The sequence below is a fragment of the Choloepus didactylus genome, chromosome X (genome assembly GCF_015220235.1).
Source record: "Choloepus didactylus isolate mChoDid1 chromosome X, mChoDid1.pri, whole genome shotgun sequence".
NCBI lineage: Eukaryota > Metazoa > Chordata > Mammalia > Pilosa > Megalonychidae > Choloepus > Choloepus didactylus.
Genome location: NC_051334.1, coordinates 130,059,174 through 130,080,997, shown reverse-complemented (window position 1 = coordinate 130,080,997; position 21,824 = coordinate 130,059,174).

Genomic DNA, 21,824 nt, shown 5'->3' with positions numbered 1-21,824 from the left:
CAAACAAGTCTGAACTCCTCCTAGTTCCCCTCATGGACATGTAATCTCACCCATATACATACAGCTCCCACCACTTGTGGATAAATACCTCTATTTCAAGATTAAGCTCAAGACTGCATGAACATGCCTGGGTCTGCCCCACCCCACTCTTCAGTACTCTCACAGCACCCTATATCAGCATCCTTTATCAGAGTCCTTAACAGAGTGTGCTATATGTGTTTTCCTGTCTAGTTCTTTTTCAGCAACGTGTTGACAAAGCAGGGTTTAAAGACATTGAACACCATAAGATTCCTGGTTCCTTCTTGTCTAGCAAAGACAGTCAGTGGTCCTTGGGGATCATACCCAAATCTGCTTCCCAATTTTTAACCATCATTGTCCCATTTATTAACCCCTAATGAAAGGGATAAACTTGGTTTAGGTTCCAGCGGAAGGCCTTAGTGAATTCTCATACACTGTTGAAATGGAGGGTGACTTCCTACAATTTTTCTGCCACATTGGTTTTCTTTCTTACTCCTTGGTTAAGTTGGGTTTTAATTTTGGGTCTGAGTGGAAGTCAGTTGTGACAAAATGAGAAACCAGCACAACAATGCATGAGAAAAGATGGTTTATCTCTCATAGGTCACAGGGTGAGAGGGGTCCCAGGAGGAGTTGATAGGAATTGCAGTCAGTTCAGGTCATTCAACCAGTGGGTGGAGAGCCCACAGGTAGAGCAAGAGGGACCTGTGGGCTTGTGCCTTTATTGTGGTCCAGTGGTGGAGGTTAGTCAATTTCCTACAAGAGTCCAGCACTGGTTAGTTTAAAGTAAACACATGCAGAAAGGAGGACTGATCAGTGGGGATGCTTAACTTATTTGGAGCCAGCTTTGGATTCTGGATGTGGCATGTTGCTAGTGTGGGTGGTGGCCACAGATGTTGGTTTGAGTGCTTGGAAGTCTAGGCCCCAGGTGTAGAAACTGTTTATTAATTAGGCCAAAGCTCAGTAAGATGGATGCTGAGGCAGCACAACAAATTTTTGATAGTTAGGACACTTCCATATTATATCTTTACAATTGGATCTAGTACTCTTCTCCAGATGGGTAGCAGATGGAGAGAGGATTTGGTAGTACCAGTTGATGGTGTCCTGGGGCCCTGTGCTGGATGTAATACCTTTTGATTATAGTTGGCATGGTAGATTCTTCAAAAGACATGTTCTTAATCATAATCTGCATTCCTGTGAGTGTGGATTTATCTGTAAATTGGACCTTTTGAAGATGTTATTAGTTCAAGTGTGGCCAACTGAATTGGGGGGTTGTCTTATACAGAGAAGGACTTATACAGAAAAGAAACTGGAAGCCAGAAGTTGGAGAAGGCCACACAGCCAGAAGCCAGAAGTCAATGGAAACCAGAAGGGCAGACACAAGGAGAAAGAGATTGCCATGTGATGAGAGGCAGAAATGCCAGCCAAGGAACCACAAGGATTGTGGTAAACTAGCACCAGTTTGCTACAGAATTTGGGTAGAAAGCATGGCCTTACTGATGCCTTGACTTTGGACTTCTAGCTTTTTAACCATGAGCCAATAAATTCCTGTTGTTAAGCTAACCCATTGTGTGGTATTTTTCATGGCAACCTGGCAAACAATGACAGTTGGCTCAAGTTTGCCATGTCAGTACCATTCACCTTCTCAATTTGAGCACAATTTTTTTTTTTATTTTGGTCCATTCTTACCCTTTGGGACTGAAGTTTGTGCTTGGTTTCCTTGGCTTGACCTTCAGTGCTCCATAGATTTTAACTCTCTACTTTAGCCTTTTATGTTCCTGGCTGTCTCAGGGTGGGAGAGGGGTGTGTTCTCTGCCCCCTGTGATTCCAGCTCTAGCAATGGATCACTTGAATAACACCCAGACTTGGCTTTCCTCAGAACCCTGAGGGAGAAAGTTCACAAATATAAAAATGACTGAGACGTAGTCCCTGTCCTCAAGCATCATAGAGCTTAGAGACCATATTGAGAGCTAGAACTATCCTCAATACAAAATCTCTCCTTTTGGTATTTGGCATTACCTAGATGTAAATCCTTGTCACCCACATGTCATGGGCTCATGGGACTATCTGCTGTCTTAGCTTATTGTTGCAATCTTTGACCACAAGTCACCCAGGGTAGCCACGGAGTCCACCTAACTAGGCAGAAATAGTTTCCCCACAGATCTCCTTGCAACAGAAAGTAGATGTTATCACTGTGCTTCCCTTGGGCTGGAGGCTATATCCTTTCTAATATAGTATATCCATCCTTTCTAAGGTAGCATACATCCTGGCAGCCACAGATTTATGGTTGCAGAATATTTTAAGGAAACCTATGAATGAAGCACTCTACATCACCTCACATATCTTGGTACTTTTTATGAAAAAGAAGAGAATCAAGTTCAGGATATACTGGGGTTCCTGGAATGTCAAGGCAGTGATAATAAAGGATCACATCTTTTTTCCTTAGTCCCAGAATTTCAGACTAAGTCAGGGACCTGGGTATTCATAATCCTGAACCTCAGTTGCTGGGGTAACATGTGATCCCCTCTATATCATGAAGGAAATGAATGAAAGGCAGAATTTTAGATTTTCTTGCTGGTAATTAAATGATTTAGTGATTCCTTTTGGAAAATGTAATACCCCAGAGCTTTCCCATGGGGCCTCTTGTCTAGGCAGCTCTGTAGTGACTACAGAAGGACCAGCAAATACATGGGAAAAAATGTGGTATAATTACACTTACTCCTTTGGTGGGTTCATCCATTATTGTGTCATCAAGTATCATGTCTATGCTGTTTACTCTCAAATTTTCATCTCCAGCCTCAACTTTTCCCCTGAACACCACAATTTATCTACTTCTGCCTCCTCAACATCATACTTGGATGTCTACTAAGCATCTTAAACTTATGTCCAAATATGAACTACATCTCTGCCCCTCAAATCCTGGTCCTTCCATAGAATTCCCAATATCAAATAATGGCAAATCCACTTTTTAAGTTGCTCAAGTAAAATAACTTGGAGTATGTGCCAGTTTGGATATGTTATTGACCCCAGAAAAAGCCATGTTCTTTAATGCAGTCTTGTGGGGGCAGATGTATTCATGATGATTATGTTGGAAACTTTTGATTGAGTGTTTCCATGAAGATGTGACTCACCCAACTGTGAGTGACACCTTTGACTGGGTTATTTCCATGTAGGTGTGGCCCCACCCATTGAAGGTGCATCTTGATTAGTTCACTGGAGTATTTAAAAGAGAAGCTAAGAGCTGACACAACCCAGAACTTGCTGATGCTGTGAAATACTAGCCCAGAGTTTGCTCCAGAGAAGCTATTTTGTCCTGAGACAAAATGCCCCAAGAGCATCTGAAAGAGAACTTTGGAGAGATACTTGAGAGCTGACAAATGCTCAGAGATGCTTAGAGTTGCAAAAGGAAGGATGTTTGGATATGCTAAGCTAAGGATGCACAGGAGCTGAGAGAGGAGCTGAAACACAACCTGGGACCAGCAGATGCCAGCCACATGCCTTCCCAGCTGACAGATATTCCAGATGCCATCGGCCTTTCTTCAGTGAAGTTATCCTCTTGTTGATGCCTTAGTTTGGACACTTTATGGCTGTGGAACTGTAAATTTGTAGCCAAATAAACCCCATTTATAAAAGCCAATCAATTTCTGGTATTTTGCATAATGACAGCATTAGCAAACCGAACAGAGTAGTTTTTGATTCTTATTTCCATATTCAGTATGTCAGCAAACTCTGTCTCTTTGCCTTGAAAATATAACCAGAATCCAACTACTTCTCACCACTTCTACTGTTTCAACAAATGGCCAAGTCTAGTAAATCTTTTTCTAAAGAAAAAGCTTTATTGATATATAATCCACATATCGTAATTCACCCACTTAAAGTGTACAATTGAATGGGTTTTAGTGTATTCACAGAGTTGTCCAGAATGTTTTCATCACTTCCAAAGGAAACCCCATACCCATTAGCTGTCACACCCCATTCTCCTCTCTTTATCCCTTGGCAACCACTAATCTACATTCTGTCTCTATGGATGTCTATTTTTGACATTTCATATAAATGGAATCATACATTATGTGGTTTCTTGTGTCTGGTTTCTTTCACTATACTTGATGTTTTTGAGATTCATCCATATTATAGCTTGTGTCAGTACTTCATTTCTTTTTTATGGCTGATTAGTATTCCATTGTATGGCTATACCACATTTTGTTTATCAATTCATCAGCAGATGGACATTTGGATTTTTTTTTTCACTTTTTGCTATTAAGAATAAAGTTACTATGAACATTCATTTACAAAGTTTTATGTGGACCTATGTATTCACTTCTCTTGTGTATATACTTAGGAGTGGAATGGCTGGGTATTACAGTAACTAGGTTTAACATTTTGAGGAACTGCCAGACAGTTTTCCAATTCCATCTTTTTTTCTCCAAATTATTTCAATAGCTTTTTTTTTTTTTTTTTTTTTCTTTTTTTTTTTTTAAATCATTTTATTGAGATATATTCACATACCACGCAGTCATACAAAACAAATTGTACTTTCGATTGTTTACAGTACCATTACATAGTTGTACATTCATCACCTAAATCAATCCCTGACACCTTCATTAGCACACACACAAAAATAACAAGAATAATAATTAGAGTGAAAAAGAGCAATTGAAGTAAAAAAGAACACTGGGTACCTTTGTCTGTCTGTTTCCCTCCCCTACTTTTCTACACATCCATCCATAAACTAGTCAAAGTGGTGTTTGGTCCTTATGGCTTTCCCAATCCCATTGTCACCCCTCATAAGCTACATTTTTATACAACTGTCTTCGAGATTCATGGGTTCTGGGTTGTAGTTTGATAGTTTCAGGTATCCACCACCAGCTACCCCAATTCTTTAGAACCTAAAAAGGGTTGTCTAAAGTGTGCATAAGAGTGCCCACCAGAGTGACCTCTCGGCTCCTTTTGGAATCTCTCTGCCACTGAAGCTTATTTCATTTCCTTTCACATCCCCCTTTTGGTCAAGAAGATGTTCTCCGTCCCACGGTGCCAGGTCTACATTCCTCCCTGGGAGTCATATTCCACGTTGCCAGGGAGATTCACTTCCCTGGGTGTCTGATCCCACGTAGGGGGGAGGGCAGTGATTTCACCTTTCAAGTTGGCTTAGCCAGAGAGAGAGGGCCACATCTGAGCAACAAAGAGGCATTCAGGAGGAGACTCTTAGGCACAAATACAGGGAGGCCTAGCCTCTCCTTTGCAGCAACCGTCTTCCCAAGGGTAAAACTTATGGTAGAGGGCTCAACCCATCAAACCACCAGTCCCCTATGTCTGTGGTCATGTTAGCAACCATGGAGGTGGGGTAGGCGAATACCCCTGCATTCTCCACAGGCTCCTCAAGGGGGCACCACCTTTTTTTTTTTTTGTCTGCCCCTGTTTTGTCTTTTTTCTTTTTTTTATTTTTTTTTTTTTTTTTAACTTTCCCTTCTTTTTTCAAATCACCTGTATGAAAAAAAAAGTTAAAAAGAAAACAAACATACAATAAAAGAGCATTTCAAAGAGACCATAGCAAGGGAGTAAGAAAAAGACAACTAACCTAAGATAACTGCTTAACTTCCAACATGTTCCTACTTTACCCCAAGAAAGTTACATAATATAGCAACATTTCAGTGAACTTGTTCCTACTACAACCATCAGAAATTAACAGACCATAGTCATTTCTGGGCATCCCCAGAACGTTAAATAGCTTATCTGTTCTTCCTGGATTATTGTTCCCCCTTCCTTAATTGCTCTCTACTGTTAGTTCCCCTACATTCTACATTATAAACCATTTGTTTTACATTTTTCAAAGTTCACATTAGTGGTAGCATATAATATTTCTCTTTTTGTGCCTGGCTTATTTCGCTCAGCATTATGTCTTCAAGGTTCATCCATGTTGTCATATGTTTCACCAGATCGTTCCTTCTTACTGCCGCGTAGTATTCCATCGTGTGTATATACCACATTTTATTTATCCACTCATCTGTTGAAGGACATTTGGGTTGTTTCCATCTCTTGGCAATTGTGAATAATGCTGCTATGAACATTGGCGTGCAGATATCTGTTCGTGTCACTGCTTTCCGATCTTCCGGGTATATACCGAGGAGTGCAATCGCTGGATCGAATGGTAGCTCTATATCTAGTTTTCTAAGGAACTGCCAGACTGACTTCCAGAGTGGCTGAACCATTATACAGTCCCACCAACAATGAATAAGAGTTCCAATTTCTCCACATCCCCTCCAGCATTTGTAGTTTCCTGTTTGTTTAATGGCAGCCATTCTAACCGGTGTTAGATGGTATCTCATTGTGGTCTTAATTTGCATCTCTCTAATAGCTAGTGAAGCTGAACATTTTTTCATGTGTTTCTTGGTCATTTGTATTTCCTCTTCAGAGAACTGTCTTTTCATATCTTTTGCCCATTTTATAATTGGGCTGTCTGTACTATTGTCATTGAGTTGTAGGATTTCTTTGTATATGCAAGATATCAGTCTTTTGTCAGATACATGGTTTCCAAAAATTTTTTCCCATTGAGTTGGCTGCCTCTTTACCTTTTTGAGAAATTCCTTTGAGGTGCAGAAACTTCTAAGCTTGAGGAGTTCCCATTTATCTATTTTCTCTTTTGTTGCTTGTGCTTTGGGTGTAAAGTCTAGGAAGTGGCCTCCTAATACAAGGTCTTGAAGATGTTTTCCTACATTATCTTCTAGGAGTTTTATGGTACTTTCTTTTATATTGAGATCTTTGGTCCATTTTGAGTTAATTTTTGTGTAGGGGGTGAGGTAGGGGTCCTCTTTCATTCTTTTGGATATGGATATCCAACTCTCCCAGCCCCATTTGTTGAAAAGACCATTATGGCTCAGTTCGGTGACTTTGGGGGCCTTATCAAAGATCAGTCGGCCATAGATCTGAGGGTCTATCTCTGAATTCTCAATTCGATTCCATTGATCTATATGTCTATCTTTGTGCCAGTACCATGCTGTCTTGGCAACTGTGGCTTTATAATAAGCTTCAAAGTCAGGGAGTGTAAGTCCTCCCACTTCGTTTTTCTTTTTTAGAGTGTCTTTAGCAATTCGAGGCATCTTCCCTTTCCAAATAAATTTGATAACTAGCTTTTCCAAGTCTGCAAAGTAGGTTGTTGGAATTTTGATTGGGATTGCATTGAATCTGTAGATGAGTTTGGGTAGAATTGACATCTTAATGACATTTAGCCTTCCTATCCATGAACATGGAATATTTTTCCATCTTTTAAGGTCCCCTTCTATTTCTTTTAGTAGAGTTATGTAGTTTTCTTTGTATAGGTCTTTTACATCTTTGGTTAAGTTGATTCCTAGGTACTTGATTTTTTTAGTTGTATTGAAAATGGTATCTTTTTCTTGAGTGTCTCTTCAGTTTGTTCATTTCTAGCATATAGAAACATTACTGACTTATGTGCATTAATCTTGTATCCCGCTACTTTGCTAAATTTGTTTATTAGCTCTAGTAGGTGTATCGTTGATTTCTCAGGGTTTTCTAGATATAAGATCATATCATCTGCAAACAATGACAGTTTTACTTCTTCTTTTCCAATTTGGATGCCTTTTATTTCTTTGTCTTGCCGGATTGCCCTGGCTAGCACTTCCAGCACAATGTTGAATAACAGTGGTGACAGCGGGCATCCTTGTCTTGTTCCTGATCTTAGAGGGAAGGCTTTCAGTCTCTCACCATTGAGTACTATGCTGGCTGTGGGTTTTTCATATATGCTCTTTATCATGTTGAGGAAGTTTCCTTCAATTCCTACCTTTTGAAGTGTTTTTATCAAAAAGGGATGTTGGATTTTGTCAAATGCTTTTTCAGCATCTATTGAGATGATCAATTGATTTTTCCCTTTCGAGTTTTTAATGTGTTGTAATAAATTGATTGTTTTTCTGATGTTGAACCATCCTTGCATGCCTGGAATGAACCCCACTTGGTCATGGTGTATGATTTTTTTAATGTGTCTTTGGATTCGATTTGCAAGTATTTTGTTGAGGATTTTTGCATCTATATTCATTAGGGAGATTGGCCGGTAGTTTTCCTTTTTTGTAGCATCTTTGCCTGGTTTTGGTATTAGATTGATGTTAGCTTCATAAAATGAGTTAGGTAGTGTTCCATTTTTTTCAATGTTTTGAAAGAGTTTGAGTAAGATTGGTGTCAGTTCTTTCTGGAAAGTTTGGTAGAATTCCCCTGTGAAGCCATCTGGCCCTGGGCATTTATTTGTGGGAAGATTTTTGATGACTGATTGGATCTCTTTGCTTGTGATGGGTTGGTTGAGGTCTTCTATTTCTTCTCTGGTCAGTCTAGGTTGTTCATATGTTTCCAGGAAATTGTCCATTTCTTCTACATTATCCAGTTTGTTGCCATACAGTTGTTCATAATATCCTCTTATAATTTTTTTAATTTCTTCAGGATCTGCAGTTATGTCACCTTTTTCATTCATTATTTTGTTTATATGGGTCTTCTCTCTTTTTGATTTTGTCAGTCTAGCTAGGGGCTTGTCAATCTTGTTGATCTTCTCAAAGAACCAACTTTTGGTGATATTTATCCTTTCAATTGTTTTTTTGTTCTCTATGTCATTTATTTCTGCTTTAATCCTTGTTATTTCTTTTCTTCTACTTGGTTTAGGATTGGTTTGCTGTTCATTTTCTAGCTTCTTCAGTTGATCCATTAGTTCTTTGATTTTGGCTCTTTCTTCCTTTTTAATATATGCGTTTAGTGCTATAAATTTCCCCCTTAGCACTGCTTTTGCTGCATCCCATAGGTTTTGGTATGTTGTGTTCTCATTTTCATTCATCTCTATATATTTAGCAATTTCTCTTGCTATTTCTTCTTTAACCCACTGATTGTTTAGGAGTGTGTTGTTTAACCTCCAGGTATTTGTGAATTTTCTAAGTCTCTGATGGTTATTGACTTCTAATTGTATTCCATTGTGGTCAGAGAATGTGCTTTGAATGATTTCAATCTTTTTAAATTTATTGAGGCTTGTTTTATGTCCCAGCATATGATCTATTCTGGAGAAAGTTCCGTGAGCACTAGAAAAGTATGTGTATCCTGGTGATTTGGGATGTAATGTCCTGTAGATGTCTGTTAAATCTAATTCATTTATCAGATTGTTTAGGTTTTCAATTTCCTTATTGGTCTTCTGTCTGGTTGATCTATCTATAGGAGAGAGTGATGTGTTGAAGTCTCCCACAATTATTGTGGAAACATCAATTGCTTCCTTGAGTTTTGCCAGTGTTTCTCTCATGTATTTTGTGGCACCTTGATTGGGTGCATAGACATTTACGATTGTTATTTCTTCTTGCTGAATTGCCCCTTTTATTAGTATGTAGTGGCCTTCTTTGTCTCTCAAAACATCCCTGCATTTGAAGTCTATTTTATCTGAGATTAATATTGCTACACCTGCTTTCTTTTGGCTGTAGCTTGCATGAAATATTTTTTTCCATCCTTTCACTTTCAATTTCTTTGTGTCCCTGTGTCTAAGATGAGTCTCTTGTATGCAACATATTGATGGTTCATTTTTTTTGATCCATTCTGCGAATCTATATCTTTTAATTGGGGAGTTTAATCCATTTACATTCAACGTTAAAACCGTGAAGGCATTTCTTGAATCGGCCATCTTATCCTTTGGATTATGTTTGCCATATTTTTCCCTCTCTCTATTAATATCCTTTATTGTACCCATACCGAATCTCTTTAGTACTGAACCTTTCTCCAAGTCTCTCTGTCCTGTCTTTGTTTTCTCTGTCTGTAGGGCTCCCTTTAGTATCTCCAGTAGGGCAGGTCTCTTGTTAGCAAAGTCTCTCAGCATTTCTTTGTCTGTGAAAAATTTAAGCTCTCCCTCAAATTTGAAGGAGAGCTTTGCTGGATAAAGTATTCTTGGCTGGAAATTCCTCTCTCTCAGAATTTTAAATATATCGTGCCATTGCCTTCTCGCCTCCATGGTGGCTGCTGAGTAGTCACTACTTAGTCTTATGCTGTTTCCTTTGTATGTGGTGAATTGCTTTTCTCTTGCTGCTTTCAGAACTTGCTCCCTCTCTTCTATGTTTGACAGTGTGATCAGTATATGTCTCGGAGTGGGTTTTTTTGGATTTATTCTATTTGGAGTTCGCTGAGCATTTATGATTTGTGTATTTATGTTGTTTAGAAGATTTGGGAAGTTTTCCCCAACAATTTCTTTGAATACTCTTCCTAGACCTTTACCCTTTTCTTCCCCTTCTGGGACACCAATGAGTCTTATATTCGGACGCTTCATATTATCTATCATATCCCTGAGGTCCATTTCGAGTTTTTCAATTTTTTTCCCCATTCTTTCTTTTATGCTTTCATTTTCCATTCTGTCATCTTCCAGGTCACTGATTCGTTGTTCAACTTCCTCTAGTCTTGTACTATGAGTGTCCAGAATCTTTTTAATTTGGTCAACAGTTTCTTTAATTTCCATAAGATCATCCATTTTTTTATTTAGTCTTGCAATGTCTTCTTTATGCTCTTCTAGGGTCTTCTTGATTTCCTTCATATCCCGTACTAGGGTCTCATTGTTCATCTTTAGTTCTTTGAGTAGCTGCTCTAGGTGTGTCTCTTCTGGTCTTTTGATTTGGGTGCTTGGGCTTGGGTTATCCATATCGTCTGGTTTTTTCATATGCTTTATAATTTTCTGTTGTTTTTGGCCTCGTGGCATTTGCTGAACTTGATAGGGTTCTTTTAGGGTTTGTAGACCAGTTGAAGTCCTTATCTCTAATTTATCAGATCTACAGCTTCGTGGAGTACACTTTCTCTAACTAACCAGCAGGTGGCGTCCACGAGCCACCTGTTCTCCACAAGCCAGATCTCCCCTGCTTAGCCTTTTTGGTGAGTGGGGGAGTGAGTCTTGTGGGGCCCAATTGGTGTCCCAAGCTTGCGTGTGTAGTTGGTGTTGCCTGCCCTGTATGTGGGGCGTGTTTCTGGGCAGTCGGGGAGGGGGGGTGGCCCTAACAATCAAATCTCCCTGATGATCCTAGAGTTTTAAAGCTACTGCAATAGTCTAATCCTTCAGTTCAGTCCTGCCACAGTTTGTCTCTGCCACTGACCCACAAGTCTTTGGTATTGGCGTATGGCTCCTGAGACTTGCAAGTGGGCCCCTCTTCCAGGCTGTGCACCCCGGGTCCTCTGTTGAGGGATGACTGTGCTATGTCACAGGTGAGTGCCGTCCCCCCAGGGCAGTTCTGGGCTGCTGGGCTGTGTTGGGAGGCTCCCAGTCTGCTCAAATGATGGCTGAATGGGGCTCTGTTAATTCACACTGCTCCCCCTTCCCAGCTCTGGGACATTCAGCTGAGGTTGCAGGGAAGGCTAATGTCCACGCCCAGTTTTGTGGTGTGTGCCTGTTATTTGAAGCACTTCCGTCACACTGGGTTGTCTGGGGCAGCTCTGGGCTATGGGGCTGGCGATGGGCAGGAGTGTTTCCTGTCCACCAGGATGGTGGCTGTGAGCGGACACCCCCCTTTTCTTGGGAAGTTGTGTTGTTTAGTGAATTTTCTCAGCCACTGGATTATTGCCTTTTGTCTCAGAGCTCTCTTATTTCTGCTCTTGACTTGACGTGCCCAAATTTCAATTCTTTGAAGCTTTCTGTATTGAGAGATTTCGCTGATCTCAGCAGTTCCACGTTTTCATGAGTGTTGTATGAAGTATGCCCAAAGACAGGTTGCTCTGTGGTGTCCAGTCCACGCAGTTCCTGGCTTTTTACCTACTTTCCTGGAGGAGTAACTAAAACATACAGCTCACCAGTCTGCCATTTTGCCCCGCCTCTCAATAGCTTTTTAACTGGACTCCCTACTTCTGCCTATGCTCTCCTTCAGTTTGTTATTAACAGAGTAGCCAGGGTGATCCTATTATAACCAAGTTAGATGTCACTCCTCAGACTCAGATTATGAGACAAAGTCCTAGAAAACATATATGATCTGGTCCCACAATTACCTCCCTGACTTCCTCTCTTATTACTATCCCCTGCATTCACTTTGTTGCAGTCACAATGGCCACAGTGTCCACCGCCCTATTCTTCTACTGCAGCAAGCATCCTCGCATCTCAGTCTTTGAACTTGCCAGTCCCCTTGCCTTTAAAGCTCTTCTCTCTGATATCCACATGGCTGCTCTCTCACTTCCTTCTGTCTGTTGCTCAAATGTCACCCTGTTTTTACCTCCTTCCCTCCAAAAACTTCCCATCTCACTTTCTCTGCTCTTTCTCTTTAGCACTTAAAATTATCTTACATACTATATATTTTACTTATTTGTCTAGTTTATTGCTTGTCTCCTGCGTGAGAGTGAAAGTCTGTGAGTGGAGATTTTTATCTGTTTTGCTCATGTGCACTATTGTGGACCCAATATCTAGATTAGTGTCTGTCCCATAGTATGAGTTCAACAAATACTTAAATGAATGAATGATAAAATGAATGAATAGTTAAGAGCATGAGCTTTGGAGTCAGACAAATCTAGTTTCAAATCACACCTCTGCCACTTACTAGCTGTGTGACCTTGGGCAATTTTCCCTAGCCTCAATTTCTTGTATGACTCACAGGGTTGATGTAAGAATTTTAATAAGATAATCTACGTAAAGCCCTCAGTATAGTTACTATCATATAGAAAGTATAAGTGGCATATAAAAATAATAATTATGAAATATTTCCTATTTGAAAACCTAGAGGTGAATTCTTAGGTTAAATCCTGATTGAGGCTGGCTATAGAATACTCAGCTCTAAAATGTCAAGATTCCTGAACCAGGGAAAGGAAAACAGGGTTTCTTGGGGTTTATGAAGTATCACCTGGGAGACTTGTCTATTTTCCAAGCTTAAACAATTTTCTGAATGATCTCTTTAAGAAGAGATGAGGCATTCTCTGACTCCAGCTATGCCTGAGACCACCCTGCCCTTGCATACCTTGACCTGGCTCACCCATAATTCATGGAGTCAGACATGTTCACTGTTGCCATAGTGACCATCCTATCACAAGAGTAACTCTGAAAGGGATCTTCTCAGAAAATGTGAGCTTTAACTTTGCTGGAATCTTATCAGGAGGCAGCAGTAACCATTCCATATTGAAAAGCACCCAGAGGGGGCTCAGAATCATTATAATGTGGCACTTAGGGAATGGGATGAGGGAGTGAAGTGGCTCTCAAATGTGAGTGTGCGTAAGAATCACCTGGAGGTCTTGTTAAAACACAGATTATTGTGTTCCACCCCAGAGTTTCTGAACCAATAGGTCTGGAGTGGGGCCTAAGAACTGGATTTCTAACAATTTTCTAGATGCTGCTGATGCTGCTGGTAGGGGGAGGAAAGCACACACTCCCTGTCCTGCTACTGCACAATCATCCCTAAGCCTAAGAATCTGATTCAGTAGTCTGGGACTTAGCCCAGGAATCTCCATTTTAAGCAAGCATCCCAGGTGATTCTACGGACCACATTTTGTGAGTCCTGGTATAGATGCCCAAGCCCCATTCCTGAAAATATCCATGAAGTTCTGGAGTGGGGCCAAGAATCTATGTGTTGAGCAAGTTCCCAGGTGGTTCTGATGCATATTAAAGTTTGAAAGCCATTGTTTTATCCTGTTGCCTGTTAGATGGACTTGTGAAGCAGCTCTTCCCTATCCTTTTTTTTAATTTTTATTTTGAATTAATTTCAAATATATAGGACAGTTGCAAATACAATACAAACCCCATACAGAGAACTCCAACACCACCCCACCCCCAGATATCCGTATCTACCAATTTTACATTTTGCTACCTTTGCAGTACATTTCTTTCTCTATCCTTCCTTCCTTCCTTCCTCTCTCTTCCTCCCTCCCTCCCTCCCTCCTCTCTCTTTCAACTATATCTATTATCTTTCTATCAATTATCTATCTACCCATTTATCATCTTCTGAACATTTGAGAGCAGGTTGTATATATCATACTCCTTGAACTCATAACAATTCCATGGACATTTCCTACGAACAAGGATATTCACTTATGTCATTAACTTACCTGCAGTTAATTCAAGAAAATTAATATGGATATAAAGCTTAAATTCTATATTCCAATTTCTTCTTATGCCCCCTTTGAGCTTTTCTCCTCCATTCTTAGATCCATGCCAGTATCATATATTGCATTGATTGTCATTAACTCTTAATTAACTCTTTTTTTAAAAATTAACTATATCAAAAAATTTTTTAAAAAAGGTATACAATAAAAAAACATTTCAAACAAACCATAACAAGAGAATAAGAAAAAAGACAGCTAACCAAAAATAGCTACTTTAGTTCCAACATGTTCCTACTCTACCCCAAGAAAACAACCTAATATAGCAACATTTCTGCGAACTTGCTCCTACCATACCCATCAGAAATCAACAAACCATAGTCACTCCTGGGCATTCCCAGAACATCAAATCCACCCATGATAGCTTATCTGTTATCACTGGGTTACCATTCCCCCTTCACTAATTGCTGTCCTTTAATAGTTCCCCCACACTCCACATCATAAACCATTTATTTTAGGAGTGTGTTGTTTAACCTCCAGGTGTTTGTGAATTTTCAAAGTCTCTGATGGTTATTGACTTCTAATTGTATTCCACTGTGGTCAGAGAATGTGCTTTGAATAATTTCAATTTTTGAAATTTATTGAGGATTGTTTTATGTCCCAGCATATGGTCTATTCTGGAGAAAGTTCCGTGTTCACTAGAGGAGAATGTGTATCCTGGTGTGATGTTCTATATATGTCTGTTAAATCAAATTCATTTATCAGATTGTTTAGGCTTTCAATTTCCTTATTGGTCTTCTGTCTGGTTGATCTATCTATAGGAGAGAGTGACATGTTGAAGTCTCCCACAATTATTGTGGAAACATCCATTGCATCCTTTAGTTTTGCCAGTGTTTGTCTCATGTATTTTGTGGCACCATGATTGGGTGCATAAATATTTATGATTGTTATTTATTCTTGTTGAATTGCCCCTTTTATTAGTATGTGGTGGCCTTCTTTGCTTCTCATAACATCCTTGCATTTAAAGTCTATTTTATCTGAGATTAGTATTTCTACTCCTGCTTTCTTTTGGCTGTAGCTTGCATGAAATATTTTTTCCCTCCTTTCACTTTCAATTTCTTTGTGTCCCTGTGTCTAAGATGAGTCTCTTGTTTGGAATATATTGATGGTTCATTGTTTTTGATCTATTCTGCCAATCTATATTTTTTAATTGGGGAGTTTAATCCATTTACATTCAATGTTATTACTGTGAAGGCATTTCTTGAATCAGCCATCCTATCCTTTGGTTTATGTTTGTCAGATGTATTTTTCCCTCTCTCTCTTAATGTACTTTAATGAACCAATATTGAACTCTTTAGTACTGAACCTTTCTCCATATCTCTATCTCCTTTCTTTGTTTCTCTGTAGATAGGGCTCCCTTTAGTATCTGAAGTAGGGCAGGTCTTTTATTAGCAAAATCTCTCAGCATTTGTTTGTTTGTGAAAACTTTAAGCTGTCCCTCAAATTTGAAGGAGAGCTTTGCTGGATAAAGTATTCTTGGTTGGAAATGTTTCTCTCTCAGAATTTTAAATATGTCATGTCACTGCCTTCTCATCTCCATGGTGGCCACTGAGTAGTCACTACTTAGTCTTATGTTGTTTCCTTTGTATGTGGTGAATTGCTTTTCTCTTGCTGCTTTCAGAACTTGCCCCTTCTCTTCAGTATTTGACAGTCTGATCAGAATATGTCTTGGAGTGGGTTTATTTGGATTTATTCTATTTGGAGTATGCTGGGCATTTATGCTTTGTGTATTTATATTGTGTAGAAGCTTTGGGAAGTTTTCCCCCCAAATTTCTTTGAATACACTTTCTAGACCTTTACCCTTCTCTTCCCCTTCTGGAACACCAATGAATCTTATATTTGGATGTTTTATCTGTCATATCCCTGAGGTCCATTTTGATTTTTTAAATTTTTTCCCCATTCTCTCTTTTGTTCTCTCATGTTCTGTTCTGTGGTCCTTGAGGTCACTGAATCATTGTTCAGCTTCTACTAGTCTTGTACTATGAGTACCCAGAATCTTTTTAATTTGGTCAACAATTTCTTTTATTTCCCTAAGATCATCTATTTTTTTATTTACTCTTGCAATTTCTTCTTTATGCTCTTCTAGGGTATTCTTCAAGTCCTTTATATCCTGTGCCATGCTCTTATTCATGTCCTTTATATCTTGTGCCTTGCTCTCATTGTTTGTCTTTAGTTCTTTGATTAATTGCTCCAAGTACTGTGTCTCCTCTGATCTTTTGATTTGGGTGTTTGGGTTTTGGTTCTCCATATCATCTGGTTTTATCATATGCTTTAAAATTTTCTGTTGTTTTTGGCCTCTTGGCATTTGCTTTACTTGATAGGGTTCTTTTAGGAAATGTAGGATTATTCAAAGACGAATCTCTAATTTGTCAGCTCTACAGCTTGGTGGCATAAACTTTAACTAACCAGCAGATGGCATCTGTGAGTCACCTATTCCCCTCAAGTCAGTTTTCCCCAACTTTGTCTTTGTGGTGTGTGGGGGTCTGATTCTTGTGGGGTCCAATTGGTGCACCAAGTTTGGGTGTGTTGTTGGTGCTGTCCGCCCTGCATGTGGGGCATGTGTCTGAGCGGTTACGGAGGGAGGGCAGCTTTAACAATCAAACCTCCCAGGTGTTCCTGGAGATTTAAGGCTCTTGCAAGAGTCTAAACCTTCATTTCAGTCTCACCACAGATTGTCTCTGCCTCTAACCCACAAGTCCTTGGTATTGGTGTATGGTCCCTGGGATTTCCAGGTGGGTTCCTCTTCCCAGCCGTGCCCTTCTAGGGCCTCTGCTGAGGGAAGGTTGTGCTACATCACAAGTGCATGCCATCCCTCAAGGGAAGTTCTGGGCCACTGGGCCATGTAGGGGCATTCCCAGCCTGCTGAAATGATGGCTGAATGGGGCATGTTAGTTTCCCCCTTTTCGCATGGCTCTGCCTTCCCAGTTCCAGGACAATTAGCTGCGGGTGCATGAAAGGCTATTGTCCATGCCCAATATTGTAGCATGTACATGTGTTGCTGGAAATACTTCCTGTCACACTGGGTTTTTGGCGCAGATCTGGACTGTGGCTCTGGCACTGGGCAGGAGCGTTCCCAGCCCACTGGGAAGATGGCTGCAAGGGATGTGTTTTTTTCCCCTTTTGGCTCACCTCTGCCTGCCTTGCTCTGAGACAATTAGCAGTGGGTGTGCGAAAGGCTATCTTCCATGCCAGATATTGAGGCGTTCACACAGCCCATTCCTGCTATGTTTCACTGTGCGGTTCTCGCTGCCATATCTGCAGCCGCTTTTGGGTTTCTTTTAAAGAAGAACTAGTCCACCTCCAAATGCCAACCATTGGTTTCCCCACACTGCAGCGTGGCTGCTGGATATTCAGAGGCTTACTCACTCATTCCAGAATGCAGACTCCCGGTTTCACCAAGTGCACAGTCCCTGTGGATTTAGCAGACCTTCTCCAGCTGCTGTATCACTGGAACTGGTGTTCTGGGCCACTTTCTGGCTTTTATCTAGTATTTTTCATGGAGGTTTTTTTTGTCCTGTCTCTTCTAGCTGCCATCTTAGGTTCCTCCTCCCTATCCTTTTTAATGTGGAGGGGAGAAGGGATGTCCACATCAGCTAGTGAGAGCTGGCACAGAAAAGGCCTTTGAGAAAAATACTTTTGAAAATAATATGGGCCTTGTGTGGGCAGAGGGAGTGGGGAGGGATATGGAGAGGGCAGTTGAGTTACTGTAAGACCCTAGAAAGGTTTGCAAGGGAGGTCAATTTTTGGTTGCTTGGGCAAGAACAGCTCTGATAACAGCAGTTTATGTGGGCAGATTCCTACTCATCCTTCAAGATCCTGCTCAAAAGCATATGCTCAAAAGCATTTGTTTCCTGACAGTGACTTGGGTGGCTTCTATAGGGACAACTCAGAACTGTCCTTTGGACAACTAGTGAAATCCAAGAGGGCAGGGTTGGCGTCACCTCAGAGATCATGTACCCAACCATCCTCATCCTTGTAACATTATGTATGTGGAGACTGAGTCCCAGATAGAGGAACAGGTATGAAAGACAGTAAAAAGCCCATACTCATGCCAGAAAGGGTTTTGTTCCAAATCAGCTCAGTCCCAAGACTAAAGAACCTGCCAGGCATGGAGTTTAATTAGGACTTACAAACAGGAGATGGTTCCATGGTGGCAGCTGGTTGGGGAAATGGAGGTTAGCACTCTGCAAAGAGGGAGAGGTGCCAGGGGGTGGTTTATAAGGGAGAAATTCCATAGGGTGTGAGAACAGAGCTTCAGCAGGGTCTTGTGACACAGGGATGGGGAGATTTGTTATCGGCAGTGATCAGGAGAGGGGAGTTTTAATGCTTTGTTTACAATACAATTTGTACATTCTTTCTCCCTCTGGGGAGGTCTGATGACCTTTAATGTCTGTCCAGGTCAGGTAGGTGGTTTTATGCAATAACTTGCTTTCACTATGGAGGGGGGTACAGGACCTGGGTCCCCACAATCCACCCCCATCTAGCAGATTACATTGATCATAGGGCAGACATTGCATCCATATTCCACAACAATATAAGAGACAACAGAACACTAGTAGTCCCCCACACAGAAATACCAATCCTACAAAGAGATGCTGTCATTGCAAAGAAAGGGAATTAAACCATTTAGACAAGAGGTCTACTGATAATTGATCAAATTATGTATGTGCTGAATTTTGCCAGGCCAGCAGGGTATTCCATGCAGTTCAATTTGCAGAGGTCACAGTCCAAGGAAGGCTAATAGTGCCAGAAGATGGCAAGTCTATGCAAACCCAACATTGGGTTTGATTGTAGGCATGAGTTACTGTTGAAGACCTCTGTAGGAAAGTGTTTGCTAGGGTGCTATGAGTGAAAAGAAAGATGTTTATGGGTGAAACAATAAGCGGTAATTCATGCCAACCTAACAATATACATTTTAGAGTTCCATTGGTTGATAACAAGGTACCAGGCAGAGGAACATTATGGGGATGTTTTAAATACCAGATATTCTCCCCCTGTAAATCCTGAGAGTCCTCTACCATTACATCAGATGTTAATCTGGGCATAAGAAGGGTTCACATAGCCATGCATAAAGTTCCCATGGGAATAGGAGGCCCTGGATTGGTGATAAAGATTTTAACAGGCACTTTCTGTAGGTTTTATTACAATATTTTGGGTAACTCCTATTCCCCGGGGGCCTGGGATTCCTAACCAATGCAGCTGCATAGGCCAGCACCAAGGCCAATTGACTTCAATTCTCATTTTGTATGGTCTGAGGCACAGGCAACAACAAATTATCATTCCCTGTTTTAGGCTGTAAAGTGGCTGGCACTTTAATTTGTATTCTCAGTGCCTGCATTGGTCCTGTTCTTAGTATTTCAATAGAAGCTGGGGCTGCAGCTTGTGGTGTGGAGTTTATATGGTTTAGGGCCTGATAAATCCTCTTAGTCCACTGCTGCAAGGACCTGTCATCACCCTTTAGCTGTTCCTTTAATAAACCATTCATTCTTTCAACAAGGCTTGCACCTGTGGGATTTGGGGGCAGATGGAATGTCCACATGATGTCCTCATCCATGGCCCAAGATTGGGATGTTTGCCTGTGAAAAGGTTTCCCCAATCACTGTTTATTTGTGTAGTTACACCATACAGAGTGCACACTCTTTCTAAACTAATGGTGGTCCACTCTGGAAAAAGCTAACAGAAGTCCTTTAGCCATGTCCATGGCAGTAAAAGCATACCTCACCCCCTCCAAGAGCAGAAGAGGACCAATGTAGTCCACTTGCCACTGGATCACTGGGATTTGTGACCAGCTGATATGTCCCATCTGGTGTGGTAGCCTACGTGGTTGATGCAGGGATCATGAAGGGCCTCTCCATTGATGGCCAGTAGCTCTGGTGCATGATTGGCAAGCTGGAACTGCTGGGTCAGATGCCACATGGTTTGATACCCTCAGCGTCCACTTTTCCAATGAAGACATTTGGCTGTTTTCATGGTTTCATCTGTTCTGCTCCAGACCCATATGAGTGCATCCTCTTCCACATTTCTGGGTAATGTGTTGCAAATGTGGGCAGGGACATGATAAACAGTTACTATTCTTCATTGGCAGGTGTTCCAGATGTCTTTCCACAATTCTTGTCCCCAGAGGGGGCAACATATGACTGTCCATTGTTCTTGCTTCCAGGTTGCCATCCAATTCAAAAGGCCTTTGTAAACAGCCCAGCTGTTGGTACAGATGGTGAGTGTGTCTCTTGGTTCATGCTCTATTACCATCAACACTGCTCTTAACTCAGCCCATTGACAGCTTTGCATAGTGCTAGTCTCCCACCATATAGTGTTAGTACTGGGTTACACTGCCACAGCTGTCCATGTGGGAGGCTGCCCGCTAGCAGACCCATCAGTGTACCAAGCAGACTTGGGAATGGTATGCTTGCCTTCCATAGTGGGCATATCAACAGCTATTTCAGGTGTATTGATTTTAGTTGTTGAATATTCAATATAGGACACTGGTCTGAGAATCTCCTGCATTTCTGCATTCAGAGGGCTGGTATTGGAAATGCTGCACTGTAACAGGTAGGCTCTCCATTTGGTCAGTATTCTTAGTTGGTTACTACCGGAGTGTTGCTTAGAAGCTATGTTGGTTATTCACCCCTGAATAGGGATGGGATGGCCATTTTCAAGGTGACTAGGCATCTTTGCTTCAGTCCTTCCATTTGCTATTGCATTATATGCAGCACACAACTGCTTTTCCAGGGGGCTGTATCTCAGTCCTGCCCCCTTTCCATAATTGTGACCAAAAGCCAAGGAGCATTCATTTAGATAGTTACCTGTGCTCTCTAGTATATATCATGTGCCCAAGAAAAAGCCATATTCTTTAATGCAATCTTGTGGGGGCAGAAGTTTAGTGTTGATTAGGTTGGAAACTTCTGATTGAGTGTTTCCATGGAGATGTGACCCACGCAATTGTGAGTGACAACTTTGGTTAGGGTGTGACCTCTGATTGAATGTTTCCATGGAGGTGCAGCCCCACCCATTCAGCATGGGCCTTGATTAGTTTACTAGAGCCCTATAAAAGAGCTGACAAACAGAAGGAACTCAGAGAAGCTAAGAGTTACATTTTGGAGAATGCCATTTTGAAATGCAACCTGGGAGCAAGCAGACACCAGCCATGTGCCTTCCCAGCTAGAGTTTTTCCAGATGCCAATGGCCTTTCTCTAGTGAAGACACCCTATTGTTGATGTCTTACTTTGGACACTTTATGGCCTTAAGACTGTAACTTTGTAACCAAATGAACCCCCTTTATTAAAAGCCAATCCATTACTGGTGTTTTGCATTCTGGCAGCAGTAGCAAACTGGAACAGATTTTGGTACCAGAGAAGTGGGGTGCTGCTGAGTTTGCAAACACCAAACCTGTTGGAATGGCTTTTTAAATTGATAAGGGGAAGATTCTGGAAGAAATGTGAGGAGCTTGATAGAAAAGGCCTAAACTGCTTTGAAGAGACTGTGGAAATGTGGATTCTAAAGATACTTCTGATGAGGACTTGAAAAGAAATGCTGAATGTGATCCTTATTTTAAAGTGGCAGAGAATTTGGCAAAATAGTGTCCTGGTGTCAGACGGAAGGCAGAGTTTGAAAGCGACGAGCTGGGATACTTAGCTGAGGAGATCTGCAGACTATGTGTGAAGGATATAGCCTGGTTTCTACTTGCAGCTTATAGTAAAATGAGAATTGAAAGGGATAAACTGAGAAATGAACTCTTTGGT